Source organism: Euprymna scolopes, chromosome 6 (assembly GCF_053919585.1).
Source record: "Euprymna scolopes isolate OS-2025 chromosome 6, ASM5391958v1, whole genome shotgun sequence".
NCBI classification, from domain to species: domain Eukaryota; kingdom Metazoa; phylum Mollusca; class Cephalopoda; order Sepiida; family Sepiolidae; genus Euprymna; species Euprymna scolopes.
The window spans coordinates 176,468,807-176,486,425 of NC_136487.1; the positions used below are offsets into that span (position 1 = coordinate 176,468,807).

At 35.0% G+C, this 17,619-nt stretch overlaps 1 long non-coding RNA gene across 2 annotated transcripts in view; it reads left to right on the forward strand.

The window, feature by feature from the left end:
* The window catches only part of LOC145278117 (uncharacterized), a 31,421-nt gene extending 14,571 nt beyond the window's left edge, over positions 1–16,850 (forward strand). For both annotated transcript variants that reach the window (XR_013868344.1, XR_013868343.1), the window contains 2 exons: positions 14,131–14,235; positions 16,669–16,850. This is a non-coding gene — a long non-coding RNA (uncharacterized LOC145278117). The remainder of the gene's footprint in view (positions 1–14,130; positions 14,236–16,668) is intronic.
* The last annotated feature ends 769 nt before the right edge of the window (positions 16,851–17,619 follow it).

Consider the following 17,619-nt stretch of genomic DNA (forward strand, 5'->3'; position numbering starts at 1 on the left):
ATACACAGTGCCAAACACAGCTACTAGGCTGGCTGGCTTGCGTTCAAAGAATTAGGAGGGATTGACTTGTGTGCTTGTCGAGTGTAACTTCCAAATCGCTTTTTCTTTATCTTCTTTTAGCTTCTCCACCCCTTTCCTTCTGATCTTTATACCTGTATATGCATTCCATTCAATGACGTCATGCCACATAACACATTAAATTGCTGACTTGGCACAGGTCATTATTTTCTGGTAGAGCCAAACTACATTACATACCTCCTCATAGCAAATAAAAAAATTCTTTACTAGAATTTCTTAAAAATGTAAAGAGGTGATAAAAGAAGAGATGCAAAAAGTCCACAAGTTCAAACCAAAAAGAGAAAAAAAAACATGAATAAATATATAAAAATAAAATGCCTTGCTTAGTCTTTGGACCCACTTGCTTTTTAGTTGCTGAACCTGATTTCATAACTCCAACTTAATCGTATGTCAATAGATTATGAAACAATTATAGCAATTTTCCTGTTTTCTCATATTCCAATACCAGGCAGTGGTACTGGGGTTGGACCTTATCAGTTATCTTCGGCAGTCCTCTCATCCAACGTGTGCAGACTGATTGTTCATTTAAGAATCTATACAGTTGGAATTTATTTATTTCAGGAACAATTTGATTTTTTCACTGGTCACTTATGCAAACCTGTATCACGTAAGAGACACAGCTGTAATGTGTCATTTTGTCACAAATCAATGGGACTATATTTTTATCTCTTTGTGTATGAAGACAGAAAATGGGTTGGAATATTCTAGAAACTCGATATAAAAGACTTAGCACACCAAAATTGAAACAGTCCAGACAAAACAGCATTGCCAAGAAAACCAAAGTCTCAGCAACGATTCTGTAATCTTCAGACAGCTTTTTGAAGACTCAAAATTATCATCATGTGGACCTCAACATAAAAAACTGGTACCAGTAAAAGTGTTATAAAAAACTGTAAACAGATGAAATACTCGATCCCTTACTAAGGAAGCAACAATAGATGAATATTCTATGCTTACAAACTTTTTCTCCCTAGTATTTTTCATTCGTAAAGTTTTCTTCATAAAATTACGCTAACATTAATAATTTCCTCAGTTTCCAAAAACTACCAGCAATGTATTTATAATTATGCAATATTTTTTGCACTTGAATGATGTTCCCGAACTCTTGCTTCATAAAAAAATACACATCTCACTGCATTTTTAATGGACCCCAATCTTTTTAATTTCACCCACATAGGGAGACAGTGCACATTCTAGAAGGACTGACCGACCAACAATATGGATTTAGACAAGCCCGTTCCACAGCAGACATCCTCACTATAATCTCTGAACACATATACCATTCACTGGACAAAGCGGGAGAGGGCAGAGCAGTAGCTCTAGATATATCTAAGGCTTTTGACAGGGTATGGAATGAGGGTCTCCTCAGGAAGATTAGATCATATGGTATCACTGGTGGAATACTTAACATAATTAAATAATTAAATATATACTTAATGTGGAATACTTAACATAATTAAAATAATTAAATATATACTTAACATAATTAAATCCTTCTTAGATAAGAGAAAAATCCAGGTTGTCCTTGACGGTCGTACATCTAAACAATGTGATATAAATGCGGGAGTGCCCCAGGGATCTATCCTTGGACCTCTACGTTCCTGATATTCATAAATGACCTCCCTGACAAAATTGCCTCTGAGATGGGTATATATGCTGATGACACCACACTCTATAGCAGGCATGACAGGAAAACAAATGAACATATATCTAAAGTAATGGCAGAAACACTAGAGGATGACCTCTAATCAGTAGTGGAATGGGGACAAAAATGGATGGTCACATTCAATGCCGCCAAGACTAAACTGGTTTCATTCAATAGTTACAAGAAACCTTCTCTACCACCTATAGCAATGGCCAAAGACTCTTTATCTGAGAGTACGTCTTTCAAGCTCCTTGGCCTAACGTTCACAGGAAACATGAGTTGGAACAATTACATCAAGGGCATTGCCAGGGCCGCTGCAAAGAAGGTGGGCTCTCTCTACCGTACTAAAAAACTACTAACACCCAAAAGTATCCTGTATCTCTATAAGGCAACCATTCGCCCATGTATGGAGTATTGCTGTCATATTTGGGCTGGTGCATCGGCTACTAGTCTCTCACTCCTTGACAGGGTTCAAAAGAGAGTTGCAAATCTAATAGGCCCTAAACTGGCATCTAAGCTTCAGCCTCTGTCCCATCGACAAAACGTTGCATCCCTCTGCCTGTTCTACAAGTATTTTAATGGTGAATGCTCTGACGAACTGCAAGCACTTGTGCCCCCACGACATGAACACCCTCGACAGACCTGACAAGCTGCAAAATCCCACCCCCACACTGTAGAGATCCCTAGATGTAAAAGATCTTTCTACTCCGGTAGTTTCTTCCCCAGAACCGCTAGACTTTGGAATTCCATTCCAGGTCACTGCTTCCCCAACTGTACTGACATGCAGAAGTTCAAGTGCAACGTGAACCAACATCTTGCTGCCCAAATCCCTACATAGTACCTCAGTAGTTGTTTCCCCTGATAGTAGCCCCCTACACCAAAGTGGCAATGTGCCTTGTTTGGGGTGAAAATGTAATAAAAAAAAATTTAAAAAGTAGCGATTCATGCTGATAATCACTCAAAAATCGAAGATTAAACAAAGCATAGCCTCTCTACAAACTGGACTCTGACTTTAGTGGAATGGCAGCACACACAAACTCAGTCGTCCCTACAAACTGGCAGCCTTGATTTCAGCAAATTTGTGTCACACATAAATAAGGTTGTCCTATGGATGAAAGGTCCTGATGATCACACATGGAGACACCATATTTCTCACACCTGATGACCACAATTTCAGCAAATTGGCACCTTTTCACAAATTTTTTACACATTTACGTTCTATCAAGGAACAGCGTCAGATAAAAAATTTCAACATTTCAACATTATATGCCCTCTTCAGGTTAATCTTTTTTGCACAGAACAGAGTCTTACCTAATTCACTCCGCACACACCATACGTAGCTCCTGGACATTCAAAAACATCAGTGTTGAAGAAACGCACACGGACTCTATTTTTACTGCCATTTTCCTACATTTTAACAGCATGCGACCAAGAAAAGAAAAAAAATCTTCTGGAGAAGCAGTATAACGTTGAAAAATTTGATTTTAAACAAATAAATATTTATTTTATAAAAAATCTTTGCGTTGTAATTGGTTTATAAAGGTAAAACATATTTCAATTTAAATTTTAAACAATGTTTATATCACGAGAACATTATATATATATCGCTAGAGTTGAAACCGTTTGGGTGAATTCTTTAGTCGGGATTATTAAAATATATGAAGCTGAATACTTAAAGAAGAAGCATAATCAAACAATATATAAGAACGTAGCACAGCTTTGATCACTGAACTGAGTTCCAATTTCAATCACCGTCTTTATCACTACTAGACCTACATCATACAGCAGTCCAATTCATGAAGTGGAAATTTTCTTTGTGAATTATGGCCTTGCTATAACTATTGACCAGGAGAAGAAAACTTGACCTAAACTCAGGATCATATAACATATACTGTAAGCTTTAGCCCTCACTGTTCCAGGTCCATAAATTCTCTAACCACCCTAAATATGTCAATGCTATCATCCCATCGGTTTCAAATAGAATCTCCAATATATCAGCAAATGAAACCATATTTGATGTTAATTTGAATTTTTATATTGCTTTGACAAACTCTGCATACTCCGAGAAAAGATCCTTGCCAACAGAATAATAATAGAAAACCTTAAATAGTTACACATAATATGACAATAAAGCAAACTAAACGTAAAGGTAAAAATACCAACAGAAATAATCATTTAATAAAGAACTGCCAGCAAGTATAGAAAATAAAAGACTTAGAAGAAAGAATAATATATGATTTAACCCCACCCTCCCATAAATAATAGAATTAAAGTGAATGTTCCTAAAATATTTTTCAAAACCATTGAAAACGCTTTCAAACACCCACATTAGCATAATCTTAAACAAAAATTCTAGAAAAATCCCTTTTCCAACTGTGCCCAACATAACCCAAACCATAATAAATATTACTAATAATAAAATTTAAAAATGCCCACTTAAATAATATAGCTGCATGTAACAGCTCAAATTGTAACTGCCAATCCTCCCAGCATTTCCTCTTTAATAATGAATTGCATCCATAATGATGTAATTTATACGTCCACAGTCACTGTGCTCCCTTATAACTTAATCCAAATCTACCTATACAGTATAGATATATCAAACAACAATAACTCAGTTGAGACCTTGGATCCAAACCAAAACAACACCCCTTAGGAAACATACCATATCCTCTATAACTCCACAAAGCTCCTTACTTCCTCAAACCCATCAATGGAGAACATAACCCAGATGTCCCCCAACTACTAACCATACTAATCCACCTTTTTTTCTTATGTACTTTATACAATAAGCACTTATATTGGAGTGTCCACATACTCCATTAAAACCCACATCTCTAATCCTATCTTCTCTTTTGCTAGAAACTCTACTAACAGAAATACCTCACTAACCACCTTAATAAGAAACTTTAATACAAGTAACAGCAATTACTCTTTAAAATAGTCCATACTTCAAAAATTTAAGGATGAAAGTTTTGCAACCTATGCAGTGCTGAAGCCAGGACAATAGTCAAAACACATAGAAGACCTTATTTAAGTTCGGGCGCTTCCTGAACCTCACTTATAAACCACCCCTAATTAAGATTTAATCCTATCTGCTGTCTCTTGAAATTCGTATACACACTATTAACCCTTTCTCTTTTCTTTTTATCCTTATTATAATCTGAAGAGCCAACTAACCTTGTTGCATCAGATAATTTAAAATACCTCCATAACAGGTATCTCCATTGAAACACCCTTTAAACCTGCACTTACCCGTAATTTACCCCAAAACTATTTGGACATTATACTATCAATCTCTATTAATCTGGCAATAACTTTCTATTCATTAAGTGTAGTATACCTCAATAATATCTACTCCTACCTTACTTAGTAGCATTATACACTCAACCCACACTTCTCCAACCCTTATCACACTTTTAAATCTATGTATTGGGTTGGTTCAAAAATAATGTCGTTTTTGATGTTTAACTTTATTTTGGCACCAACCTAATCATAGAACTTTTCCACAGATAACCTTGATTTGATCATATCTCAATGTCTTAACGTCAATGAGATAACTTGATCAGATTCTATTTAACTTGGTTTGAAATTAATTTAACTGCAACTGATATCTTTATCATAATTTCATATTTGCATAACCACTATTACACTTGGCCCATTTTCTTTCCACACCCTGTAACACCCCATGAAAGTTTTGCGCCATATCCCCCCTGCTCCTCGCCACTACACTCCCCTTACGCGTAAGCTCCCCTTAAATTCAGTCAGTGCAGATTATCAGATCTCTAGGAATATTTCCTCCTTTTCACTTTTAGCCTCCACCGTTTTCTAATTGGTTGACCCCGTTGAGCCCATTCTTAACTTTTAACTTTTAATTCCATTAATATACTTGCTACCCTCAAACTACTTTTAACCCTCCTCCCCTCATCTTAATTGATTTCTATCTTCATAGCCTTTGCGCAGATCTATTGAATATGACTAATTTTCTTTTTGCTCTCCACTTTCCATTTAAGTTTAACTTTTTCCTTCCATATAATTCTACTCCAAACTCACACTTAAATTCCACTCGCAACACAAACCTTATGTGAAATTTAACTCATTTAAAAGCTGCCAATTCAAGTTTACCCCATCCCACTCCCAGTTATCTGAAAATACCCTTTCCACATTTATACCTAGTTACCTTCTTCCTCTCTTTCTCCCATTACATTTCTCTTTGGTTCCTCTCTATTTCTTCATCCAAAGTTTTTTATTTTTCTATTTTTATTTATCTACCTATATTATTTTTAGATAGCCTGGCAGTAAGACAGGTTTCTTACTCCTCTCCATTTTCTGTATTATAAAGTTTTCAACCTTCCATTCTACTGTATTATTATTATTATTATTATTATTATTATTATTTATTTAATTTTTTTTTTTTTTTTTTGCATTCTTAGTTTGATTGTCAACTTTCATCTAATTTTATACGACATTAAAGTCCCTCATTAATGGTGATACATTTTTAACTTTGAAGTGATTTCTATCTCTATACTTGAGGATTCCCTCAGTAAGAATCCATGGACTTCATCTCTCGAGATGCTTTAATTTCCTAGCGTCTTTATATGAATTCTGCTGACCTTATTTTAAGTGATCTTCTAGATGGATATTATTTTGTCATAGAATTTTGTATGAAGAATATATTTTCCTCCGCCAATGTGTGATACGCATATGCTCTTTTGGATATATATAATCTTATGCTATTTAATTTTTAGTTATTAAATATTTAGGGGGTTTCTTATCTTTCAGCCCTTTACCTTCTCATGCTGACCGATTGAAAGTCATTATAACTAAACATCTATACATTGCTACTGCTAAGGCATGCATTAGTTTATTCTTACCCAGATAGATACTTACTAGCCATAGTACTTAGATTTACAGCTATCTACATTACATAGCAATAGCTGTCTATTCCTTAGTTTTGCAATGATAAACACAAAAACTGAACCGATACTCTATAATGCAATATACAACTTCATGATTTTTAAATGAAAGCTGAAGATATCTCCGTTAGAAGTGGAAACATACTTAATACGTACAACTTCCATATATTCGCATCTGAAGGAAATCTGCCCATATATCTGTTTACTTTATTATACATATTGAACACGACATAGCTTATAATTTTACTTCCAATTATACCTGTACTGTATTGTACATCATATCAAAAATGACGTTACTTGTATCTACATTGAAGATACATCTTAACCCTCCTGCCATCTAAAATACCCAGAGCCTGGGCAATCACATTTTTGGTCAATTCTTAATATCAAGCCATTCTGTAATGCGTTATCCTATTCCTAAGGCAACATAAAAATAAGGAAAAAAATTTTTAAATTTAAAGGAAAAATATTAAAACATATACTAACTCCTTCCATCAAACCTGTTGCAAATATAGCTGCTTCCACTGCATGGACTTTTACTCACCCTCTCCTCCAGTAACAATGAAATAGCAATGCCCCTTAATCAATTTGAGGAGTGTAATTTTTCAGTAGATATATAACATTTACATACTAACTCAGTAACATTAACTACCTATGCCAGGCATAGAGGTCGAATCACAGGGATTCGACAGAAACACTCAGTGGTCGATCTCGTTTCCTGACTAGGGCAATGAACGTCATTTTTCCCTCTCCTGACACATCCCATCCCTCTAAACTGGGCACTTGGGAGTGCTTGAATGCCATAATGCCAGTACAGGTAGATTCGGTTGACCATCGTCTGATGGGTTGAGGGTACCAGATTGACAGTTCCTGGCTGCTGTTTCCGACTGGTAGTACTGGAGCCCTATCTCTTTGGTAGCGCTTAAAGCGGCTGCTCCATCAACAGTTGAATAATATTGGGATGTTTGCAGAGCAATGTCTTTTTTTTTTTTTTTTTTTTACACAGTGATCACCACTTATCAAGGCCCGGAAGCCACTCAGGGATAAGGGTTATTGCAAATACATTAAGTTAGTGAGGAGATTTGCTGAAGTGTTTACTTAAGGGGGCGGTTCGTTAGGAATTTGTTAACATTGGACTTGAAGACATCCAAGTTGTAGTCCGGAGGGAAGCAGGCAGACGGAACAGAGTTCCACAGGCGTGCAGTTCTAAGAAAGAAGCTTTGTTCATGGAATCCGCGTTTTGATTTAGGCACAGATATAGAGTGGAGGAAATTTTTCACAGTGGATTCAGCTAGACGGGTGTTTTTCGTGAAAGATTGGCGAGGGGGGACCAGAGATTGGAGTTCAGACGAGCATCTGCCATGGAAATAACGATAAAACAAGGACAGGCTCGCAACGTCTCTTCTGTGGGAGAGAGGTTGCAGGGTAGAGAAAAGGGCATCCCCCACTAAGCCACGAAGTCTATTTTGTACTCTGTCAAGGCAGGATAGGCTGTTTTTAGCAGCTCCTGCCCAGATATGGCAACAGTATTCCATCCTTGGACGTACTTGGCTTTTATATAGATAGAGAATGGAAAGGGACCCTGCACTCATCCCCGATGGGCTTTCCTGAGACCACAATCCTAGTAGATGGAGGGTCAGCTGATGGTCTACTTGTGTTGCATGTCTAGCATTCTGCATAACCACTTGTTCAGTACCCCTTACCTAAACTGAAACTCTAAAAAAAAAAAAAAAAAATAATGACAGTACAATCTAAAATTATGCTTCTTGAACCAGAGCAAAACTCAAACAAAACCAGATTGCCTCCTCCTTTGAGGCTTGCATTTACAAACATCCGTGGGTTTAGAACTAATTTAAATGATGTTGAAGCATTTCTCCTAAAAAATACCCCGGATATCTTAGCACTAAGTGAGACTAACCTACACTCCTCCATCCCCTCTAACTACTTTAATGTGCCCGGATATCTCCCCCTCTGCCGTAAGGACTCTGACAGACATATACACAAGCTTTGAGTCTACATTCAAAACACCCTCCCCTTGACTAGAGAAACAAAACTAGAATCATTTATGTGCTTTAGACTTAACATGCGACATAATATTAGTTACTTTTATTTTCTCTACCGCTCTCCCTCGACCCAGGACTGTACCCTAATAAACAAAGTCTCTGACAGCATAGATACAGCACTTTCCCTTGACACTAGCGCACAAGTGCATGTATTTGGTGACTTCAATGTCCACCACAGTAACTGGCTTGGATTTTCTACTTACACAGACGCAGCTGGTTGCACAACACATAGCTTCTCTCTCTCATTCCCTATCGCAGACGGTTACGTTTCCAACCCGTTTCTCTGACCAGCAAGAACAACACGCATCACTTTTAGATTTGTTTCTGACCACAGTTCCCAATGTTTGTGTTACGAATGCCCACAGCCCACTTGGGAATGCTGATCATGTAGTTGTAATAGTTAAAGTCGCCCTAAACTCTAGAGCCAAAACTGAAGAGCCATTGCTCAAAACGAGATATTATAAAAAGGACTGGGAAGCCATTAGGGATCTCATCAGAGACACACCATGGCAAAATATCTTTTCACTTCCTGCTGATCAGTGCGCACATGAGACCACTGAATGGTTCAAAACAGCAATTGAAACACATTTTCCCATGCAGAAGTTTTGTAGCAAGCCCCACTCTCCCCAATGGTTTACTTCTACTTGTGCAGCTGCCATTGCGCAAAGGCAGCATGCGTACCACAGATTTAACCAACATAAGTCCAGTTCAAACAGACAGAAGTATATAGAGTCCAGAAATAATTGTAAGAAAGAAATAATGACAGCTAAGAGAGAATTTACTGAAACCACCAAAAAATGCATCGAAGCACAGAAATTAGGAACCCGTGACTTCTGGAAAATCAACAACAGTGTAGTAAATAATGGGAAATCAACAATTCCCCCACTATCCAACAATCATGAGGTTGTTTGCTCAGTAACCAAGAAGGCTAACATGCTTGCCAATCGGTTTGCCTCCAACTCCACACTGGACTCTGCTAACCACACTCTCCCTGACTTTCCTTTGTGGACAGACGCCACACTAGACGATCTGGAAATCACCCCTTCTCAGGTGCATGCAATCATAAAAAATCTTGACACTTCAAAAGCATGTGAACCTGATCTCATCCTGGCTGTGCTATTAAAAAAGTGCTCCACCGAAGTAGCTCCGGTTCTATCCAAACTTTACAACAAATGCCTTAATGAATCTTGCTTTCCTGCCTGCTGGAAAACTGCTTCTGTGGTGCCAATTTTCAAGAATTCTGGCGAAAGAACCGATCCAGTAAATTACTGCCCCATTAGCCTCATCCCATTTTTCGGCAAAATATTTGAGTCTATAATTAACCAAGTTCTAGTCCATCACCGTACAGATGCTAAATTTCTGACCGACCAACAATATGGATTTAGGCAAGCCTGTTCCACAGCAGACATCCTAACTGTAACCTCTGAGCGTATATACCATTCACTCGACAAAGCAAGGGAAGGTAGAGTGGTAGCTCTAGATATATCTAAGGCTTTTGATGGGGTATGACATGAAGGTCTTCTCAGGAAAATCAGATCATACGGTATCACTGGAAGAATACTTAACATAATTAAATCCTTCTTAGATAAGAGAAAAATCCAGTTTGTCATCGATGGGCGTACATCTAAACAATATGATATAAATGCGAAAGTGCCCCAGGGGTCTATCCTTGGACCTCTATTATTCCTGATATTCATAAATGACCTCCCTGACAAAATTGTCTGTGAGATGGGTATATATGTTGATGACACCACACTCTATAACCGACATGACAGAAAAAAAAAATGAACACATATCTAAAGAAATGGCAGAAACACTAAAGGACGAACTCCAATCTGTAGTGGAATGGGGACAAAAATGGATGGTCACATTCAATGCTGCCAAGATAAAACTTGTTTCCTTCAATAAGTACAAGAAACCTTCTCTACCACCAATAGCAATGGCCAAAGACTCTTTATCTGAAAGTACATCTTTTCAACTCTTCAGCCTAACATTCTCAGGAAGCATGAGTTGGAAAAATTACATTGAGAGCATTGCCGGGATCGCTGCAAAAAAGTTAGGCTCTCTCTACCATGCTAGAAAGCTACTAACACCCGAAAATATCCTGTACTTCTATAAGGCCACCATTCGCCCATGTATGGAGTATTGTTGTCATGTTTGGGCTGGTGCATCTGCTATTAGTCTCTCGCTCCTAGACAAGGTTCAAAAGAGAGTCGCTAACCTAATAGGTCCTGAACTGTCATCTAAGCTCCAGCCTCTGTCCCATCGACGAAATATAGCATCCCTCTACATATTGTACAAGTAGTTTAACGGTGAATGCTCTGACGAACTGCAAGCACTTGTACCCCCTCGACGTAAATACCCCCCGACAAGCAGCAAAATCCCACCTCTTCACAATTGAGATCCCTAGATGTAAGAGAGCCTTCTACTCCAGTAGTTTCTTCACCAGAAACGCTAGACTTTGGGATTCCCTTCTGGGTTCCTGCTTCCCCAACTGTACTGACATGCAGAAGTTCAAATGTAATATGAACCGACATCTTGCTGCCCAACTCCCCACATAGTACCCCTGTAGTTTATGTCCCTGATAGTAACCCCCTACATCAAAGTGGCGATTTGCCTTGTTTGGGGTGAAAATGTAATAAAATTGAAAAAAAAAAATTTTGCAAAAAGGAGCGATGTAAATAAAGAAAGGGCAGGTAACTCCCTCAATGCGCACGTGAGCGTAACAATTAAATACCACAGAATCGCTAATAAAAAAAAAAATAAATAAACAATAGATCTTACATTTAAAAGGGATAAAAATCGTGCCTAAAATTTGATGAGGTATCATGGCTTGGTGAAAAAAAATCTGGCTGCCGATTGAGCAGTTACGAGTTTAATCCTTGTTAAAAGTTTAGCTATGCTGACGACGGGTAATACCAAGAAACTCCTGTTCATGGATAATTTTTGTGCACATAAAAATATTTAATAAATACTTGAATAAAAAGATTATTCAAATATTTAAATTCTGAATTAAATTTTGTAGAATTATAACAAAATTTCTTTATTGACAAAGGAGTACAAATAATTTTTAAAGTTTTTTCCTTAATGGATTTTCAATGAATGGCACATCTCATTAGAGGAAATGTTATCAGCAAAATAGATGTGAGTAATTATGAATTTTGCTAATTAGCATATTTTTTTTTATTTACATTTTTATTACATTTTAATCCCAAACAAGGCACAGTGCCACTTTGATGTTGGGGACTACTATCAGAGACGTAAGTTGCAGGGATACAATGTAGGGAGTTGAGCAGCAAGACGTCTGTTCACATACACTTGAAGTTCTGTATGTCAGTTCAGTTGGGGAAGCAGTAACCCAGAAGGGAATTCCAAAGTCTAGCAGTTCTGGGGAAGAAACTATTAGAGAACAAGGTTTTCTTATATCTGGGGATTTCTACTGTGATGGGGTGGGACTTTGCTGCTTGTTGGAGGTATTTATGTCAGGGGGTGGGTGATTACAAGTTGCTTGTAGTTCATCAGAGCATCCACCATTAAAATACTTGTAGAACAGGCAGAGGGATGCAACATTTCGTCGATGGGACAGAGATTGAAGCTTAGATGACAGTTCAGGACCTATCAGGTTGGCGACTCTCTTTTGAACCCTATCCAGGAGGGAGAGACTAGTAGCAGATGCACCAGGCCAAATGTGACAACAATTCTCCATACACGGGCGAATGGTGTATAACTTTCTAGCATTGTAGAGAGCCCATCTTCTTTGCAGCAGCCTTGGCAATGCTCTCGATGTATCTGTTCCAACTCATGTTTCCTGTGAAAGTTAAGCTGAGGAGTTTGAACAAAGTACTTTCAGGTAATGTATCTTTAGCTATAGCTATTGGTGGTTGAGAATTTGAAAATTAAATTTGAAAATATATATATATATATATATATATATATATATATATATATAATGTGATTGATAATTTAAAATTTAAAAATCAAATTATAATTAAATTAAAAATCCGTTTCATAAGAAGGAACAACAGCAAAATCAATTATCTGTACGATCGTTTCGGAAAACAATGCTTTTTATTGTGGTAGACATCAAGTTACGTACAATAATTACACATAGTTTTTTAATAAGCAAGGTCTCCTCATCAGCAAATTTTGAAGGGTTTTTATTAAATTTAAAAGACACCATAAATAAACCTAGCATTAAAAGTAAGGCAGATGTATCTGAAAAAAATTGAAATAAAAGGTCTGGATTTAAAATTTATAAGAAAATTAATATGGGTTAGAGATAGAAAAGAAATAGAGTAAAATATAGATTTGAATTTAAATTATAACTTGATGTCTACCACAATAAAAAGCATTGTTTTCCGAAACGATCGTACAGATAATTGATTTTGTTGTTGTTCCTTCTTATGAAACGGATTTTTAATTTAATTATAATTTGATTTTTAAATTTTAAATTATCAATCACATTACTTAATATTGAATTAGCTCTAGGATATTTACCTATCGAGCTTATTATATATCTAAATTACAACGAACACTTTCTCTTTCCTGCATTTTAATTAAACTAGTAATTTCACTGTTACATTGAAATGCACTCAGTTCTTTAGACTATTGTTCTAATCTCCTTTAAATTATATATATATATATATATATATATATATATATATATATATATATATATATATATAATTCCAGGTTCATATTTTCCAGAGGTAAAATAACAAAATTAACCATATTAATATTTTCCGAGGTTAATAAAAGAGTGCTCAATACCAAAGTAAGGCAAGATATATTTTTTATTTGTTTTACATAAGCATTAATATGTTGCTACACATTCATGAGCATGTTTCAATCAGCCAGTTACTAGTAACTAGAAACATCTTTAAGCGAGATTACTTAAGCTTTTGTATAAGCAATATGTCTGAAGAGGTTTCTAGTTACTAGTAACTGGCTGACCGAAACATGCTCATGAATATGTAGCGACATATTAATGCTTATGTAAAACAAATAAAGTCTGTTGTACTTTCTGCGATAGAAGCATTGATTGGATTTTAAAATAAAATGTGTACGAGATACATTTGAAAGCTGAATTACAACGCAATATTATGAAAATGAACAAATATTTGTTTGTTTAAAATTAAAATTTCGATGATATATGCAATCTTCAGAATTTTATACATTTTCTTCGCTATAATTTTAAATTGAAACGCACACACACATTATATATATATATATATATATATATATATATATATATATATATATATATATATATATATATATATATAAACATGAATTTAGATTATTATAGTTTCAAGATTATGGACCGAATGAAATTCAGGCTTAACACTAAGCAAGTTGTATGATTTATTCCCCAGTAACTCATAAAAGAAAAGAAACAAAAATAAAATGTGTTTTTTGTCACTTTTAGTCATCCATACACTCACTAAGGAAAACGTTATCAGCAGATGAAAAGGCATCGTTATAGCAATGGTCGTTCTGCGAACGACCAACATATAAGTTCCTTTCGTTCCGAGTAAGTAAATTTTTGTTGCTTTGTAAAATTATATTTTCATCTGTTGGAATTTATTTCAATTTCTTTTTTGTCAACGAACAGCATATTGAATTTCTAGTAATATTTTTATTTGTTTTATTCGATAATTTGTAAAATTAATTTTTCATTGATTTTATTTTAATTCATGCCAATGAAGTTATTATTATTTAATATATATATTAAATAATGATTATTATTTCGTCAAAACAATGTTAGTGATTTCAAAATGAGATCAAGGACATTTTTATTTTTCTATCCCCAGAAAAGAGACTGAATTTGGAATCAAGTGAAAAATAATGTCTTATTAATAACTTTTGTGTTTTTACGATCGACTGTTGTCAGATGATATTTTTGTACATTGAAATAATTGTATGAAGATGCATTTTATTATTGTTTGTTGCTTATCTTCAAGTATCCCCCCCCCGCTCTCATGTTAACAAAGGCTTTTGTGCGAAACTGTCGACTGTAAAATAAGGAGACGAACAACAAAAAAAAAAATGAAGAACCCAATTTTTTCTTTGTTTCATTTTAAAAAAAATACAATTTGACAAAAAAAAAAAAACAAAAAAAAATTGTTCGTTGTGCAGCCGACAAATTCGTACAAAAAGCCTTTGTTTATAGGAAGGAAAGAAGTTTACGACACGTAACTATTGTTTTTTTTTTCTTCGTGTTGGCTATCATTAAGATCGGCACTTCTTTGTTTACAAAGCCATTCGGCGGAAGTGACGTCTGGCAATATTTTAGGTACGGATGACCAACAGTGTAATGTAGCTTCTTCTTCTTTTTTTTTTTTTTTTTAAATAAGAAGTTTTATCCAGACACTCTTTATTTGAACTTTTATAAAAAAATTATGGTCAATTTTTACAAGCTGCCCCAGCGTCGTTTAACCCCTAAACAAAAAAATGAAGATTTAATTATTTTTTTAAATTTTTTTTTTTTTTTTTTTGCCTAATACGTTTAAAAGGCTTTTATGAATAATATGAAAGGAGAATTAAAAAAAAAAGAAAAGAAAAAAAAAACATAAATGAATAGCATTTTAGAGTGGGGGATCATTTTCCCGAATAAATTTAACGTAAAGTGATCAGTGATCACTGATCACCCACTGCTTGTGCTTCTTGGCCACTTAGCGTTCAACGAGACATGTCACCGTCATTATTTCAAGTGTGGCGAGGGCGGGGAGGGTGTGGAAGGGCGACAAACATGACAATTTGGGGGGAGGGATAGGATTACATTTGAAACATAAAATAACGATATATTTAATTACAATTTTAGTAGTGTTGGGGGAAGGGGGAGATTTAAAACATAAAATAGCACGATAAATTTAATTTTCGTGCAGGGGGGGGGAGGATACCAAATTTCTTTTTACATATTATTCATAAAGGCCGTTTAAGTAGACGTTCCTTTTTTTAGGGGTTAAACGATGCTGTTTTTTTTGGCGGGGAGGCAAAATTAAACGAAAACATGAATTAATGATTAATTAACACACAACCGATCTGTAAAAACTTCTCTGGTGGTTTTCGGGTGTGTGAAAACGAATATCGCATTCAAAATTGCGGCCGGCAACTAGTTTTCACAGTATTACAAGCATATTTATCCGCATGTTTCATATATAAATGTAACGTGGTGACCATGTTTGTTGTTTTGGACTCGCAGAAACATGGGGGGGGGGACAATGAAATAACAAGATAATGTGTAGCTAATTTTTATTATTATTATTATTATTATTATTATTATTATTATTATTGTTATTATAAATAACCAAAGAAAAGACAAATAAATAAAATAAAAACATAGATTTTTTTTTGTATGCACATATTTTTTCTCTTCATGCAATGTTTCAAGCAAACAACAGCATCCTCCTTATGAAGTTTTATAAAATCTCACCCTCTTCCCTATCTTTTACTCTTTGTATATATATATACATATATATGATGATGATGATGATTGAAACGTCTTGTCAGACGAGTGCCATTCCCTTAGACACTTAAAGTCCATGAGCCCCAAAATGACTTCTCTCGCCACAGGACCATTTTTATAGACAAATCCCTGAGGGAGTATCTATACACAGCTTTGTACGACAGCTAAGTTTCTCTCTCGGTTTCTCTCCACCCCAACACACACATACATACACACAATCACATACGGTGCTAGTTGGCCATTGACCCCGAAAAAGGGTTCATTCACCCTTATATATATATATATATATATATATATATATATATATATATATATATATAGTGTTTATAATTTGTTCAGTTTTCATTAACATGCTAAAGTTCCAACTAATACGTATATAATCGCATGAAAATTAAATTTATAATCTTTTTAGAAAAAACTAATTTTTCAGGTTGCCGCATGTAAGTACTTATGATTTTTGATGAAGCAATATAATTAAAACATAATTTTTATTTTCAGATTTCAACTGGTGGAAACTGAGGGATTCATTTTCATTGAAATTATTTTCCCGGATTTTCTCTTACTTTGTATCTTTTATTATAGAAAGGTTCAACTTAATTAAATAAAATATCTGTTAATAAATAGTTTAGTAACTTCTAAAAGTTCAAATATATCTTAATAAATTGATGATTTCTATGTGACGTATGAGTTGCATTCATAACAACATAATGAATATAAAAAGGCACTTTTCTAAAGTGTTTGGTTTACAATTCTAAAACATTTAAAAGTAAATTTGAATTCTAAAACTTGTTTTTGAAAATTTTTAAGTAAGAAAAGACATAGTATGTACACATTTTTAGTTCAAAACTTTTAAGTGCAAACATTTGAAAGAATGTTGAGTCCTTATTCTAATGAAAAAAGAAGTAAAAGAAGACAAGTAAATACTTCAAAGCACGTTTAAACAAGCACATAAAATACACTCAGATCAGAACTTAGATGCATACTAGACAATGCATTTGAGAGTGTGAGCTCTCTCCATACAGTGGTTTGTCGGGACAACTTTGCATGAGGTTACTCTACCTAATAAGTAAATCCTGACTGAGTACTATATTATTTTGAATATTCAAAGTCCAAATAAAACACTCTCAGTGTGGTTACCCTACACTGCCTTATACAAGGATTGATGCACCTTTTCTAAGTGATGCTGAATATAGTAGTAACACTAAACTTGATACTCCACCAGACTAGATGAATTCTTGTCCTGGAATCCAGTAACACAAAGAGATTAAAAGAAAGATATAACGTACTTAACTCTCAATAAGTGAGAGGCAAATTAATACTCCTAACTTCTTTACTAACGTTTAAGAGATAAACGAGAACTATAATAGAATATTTGAATATCAATGCATCTCATATATAGAGATCAAATTTAAGCCCCAAGAATAAGTTCCTCTTGATTTTTGAGAACTT